General features: G+C 42.2%; 1 pseudogene across 1 annotated transcript; it reads left to right on the forward strand.

The window, feature by feature from the left end:
• The first annotated feature begins 247 nt into the window (after positions 1–247).
• Positions 248–2,297, forward strand: LOC309831494 (matrin-3-like; annotated as a pseudogene). The gene is made up of 2 exons: positions 248–819; positions 1,058–2,297. The product of its transcript is annotated as a matrin-3-like (transcript).
• The last annotated feature ends 408 nt before the right edge of the window (positions 2,298–2,705 follow it).

The following is a 2,705-nucleotide window of genomic DNA, read 5'->3' on the forward strand; positions in this document are numbered from 1 at the left end:
ACTGCTGAGAGTGCGAGCGACGCGCGCGCTGAGTAGGGGGAGGGGCCTGGCGCGTGCTGAAATGGGACTGAGAGTTGTCTGCTGGTTCTCAGCTTGAAGAAGATTCTACAGTCATTATTGATCCTTTTTCTTGGCATTACCATTTTTTGAAGCAAAGTTAACCTAGTTTTCTAGTTTGAGCTTTCTTTTTAGCCATCTTTTTTTAAAAAAAATTTAATCTATAAACTAGACAAGAGATAGTTCTACAATGTCCAAGTCATTCCAGCAGTCGTCTCTTGGTAGCGACTCGCAGGGCCGTGGGCGTGACCTGTCTGCAGCAGGAATAGGCCTTCTTGCTGCTGCTACCCAGTCTTTAAGTATGCCAGCGTCTCTTGGAAGGATGAACCAGGGTACTGCACACCTTGCTACTTTGACAAATCTTGGAATGAGTTCTTCATTGAATCAACAAGGAGCCCATAGTTCACTGTCTTCTGCTAGTACTTCTTCCCATAATTTGATTTCTGTATTTAACATTGGAAGTAGAGGTCCCCTCCCTTTGTCTTCTCAGCACCGTGGAGGTGCATACCAGCCCAGTAACATTTTGGCCAGCTTTGGTCTGTCTGCTAGAGACTTAGATGAACTGAGTCGTTATCCAGAGGACAAGATTACTCCTGAGAACTTGCCCCCAATCCTTCTACAACTTGAAAGGAGGAGAACTGAAGAAGGCCCTACATTGAGTTATGGTAGAGATGGCAGATCTGCTACATGGGAGCCACCATACAGAGTACCTAGGGACGATTGGAAAGAAAAGAAGCACTTTAGAAGAGATAGTTTTTTTTTGTTTTGGGGGGGGTTTTTTTTGGCTGTGTTGGGTCCTCTTTGCAGTGCACAGGCTTCTCATTGCAGTGGCTTCTCTTATTGTGGAGCATGGCGGGCAGGCTTCAGTAGTTGTGGCTCACGGGCTTAGTTGCTCCGCAGCATGTGGGATCTTCCCAGACCAGGGATCGAACCCGTGTCCCCTGCATTGGCAGGCGGTTTCTTAACCACTGCGCCACCAGGGAAGCCCAAGAAGAGATAGTTTTGATGATCATGGTCCTAGTTTCAACCCAGTGCTTGGTTATGACCGTGGAAGTCGTTTGCAATCTGGTTATTATGACAGAATGGATTATGAAGATGACAGTTTAAGAGATGGAGAAAGGTGTAGGGATGATTCTTTTTTTGGTGAGACCTCACGTAACTATCATAAATTTGACAGTGAGTATGAGAGAATGAGACATGGTCCTGGCCTCTTACAAGAGAGATCTCTGTTTGAGAAAAAGAGGGGTGCTCCTCCAAGTAGCAATATAGAAGACTTCCATGGACTCTTACCAAAGGGTTATCCCCATCTGTGCTCTATATGTGATTTGTCAGTTCATTCTAATAAGGAGTGGAGTCAACATATCGATGGAGCAAGTCACAGTTGTTGATGCCAGCTTCTTCTTGAAATCTACCCAGAATGGAACCCTAACAATGATATAGGACATACAATGGGTGATCCATTCATGTTGCAGCAATGTACAAACCCAGCACCAGGAATTCTGGGACCTCCACCTCCCTCATTTCATCTTGGGGGATCAACAGTTGGACCAAGAGGAAATCTGGGTGCTGGAAATGGAAACCTGCAAGGACCAAGACACATGCAGAGTGGGAACTAGCCGAGTTGTTCACATCATGGATGTCTGGCAAGGGAAAAACTTGAGATATCAACTATTACAGCTGGTGGAACCATTTGGAATTATTCAAATCATCTGATTCTAAATAAAATTAATGAGGCATTTATTGAAATGGCAACCACAGAAGATGCTCAGGTTGCAGTGGATTATTATACAGCTATACCAGCATTAGTATTTGGCAAGCCAGTGAGAGTTAATTTATCCTAGAAGTATAAAAGAATAAAGGCCTTTATTGAGATGGAGACCAGAGAAGATGCAATGGCAATGGTTGACCACTGTTTGAAAAAGGCCCTTTGGTTTCAAGGGAGATATGTAAAAGTTGACCTGTCTGAAAAATACAAAACATTGGTACTTAGGACTCCCAACAGAGGCATTGACTTACTGAAAAAAGATAAATCCCAGAGAAGATCTTACTCTCCAGATGGCAAAGAATCTCCAAGTGATAAGGAATCCAAAACTGATGGTTCCCAGAAGACTGAAAGTACAACTGAAGGTAAAGAACAAGAAGAGAAGTCAGGTGAAGATGGTGAAAAAGATACAAAGGATGACCAGTCAGAACAAGAACCTAACATACTTCTTGAATCTGATTTGCTTGATCTACTTTGAGTGAGCTTTTGGTTTTCCAACTGTGGCCCATTGACAAAAATATTTTAAATCTTAGAAGCCTGAAACACTGCGTCAGACCTTATTGTCACGCTGTAGTAAATTCTCCAAGGTAGTGCAGTCCTGTGAGGTTTCTTGGCAATCAGCCAACTGTAGCTCACCTTCCTTGACTCAATAATATTTATTGATTTGCTTATTTGAACAAATTATCTCTAAGATAAAGTCTACAGTAATATATTTACTTGTACAAAGAAAATCATATAAGCCCTGAAGGTTTTAATAGCAGTAAAATATGAAAGGTGGTCACTGAGTTTTGCTTCCTCAACCAATTTTTTTTTAATCCAAGAAGTGATAGCAAGAAGAACATGAGAGTGGTATGAATAAAATTATAAACCTAGCACTTTTACAGTT

Source organism: Grampus griseus, assembly GCF_964374135.1.
Source record: "Grampus griseus genome assembly, chromosome: 13".
Classification (NCBI taxonomy): Eukaryota; Metazoa; Chordata; class Mammalia; order Artiodactyla; family Delphinidae; genus Grampus; species Grampus griseus.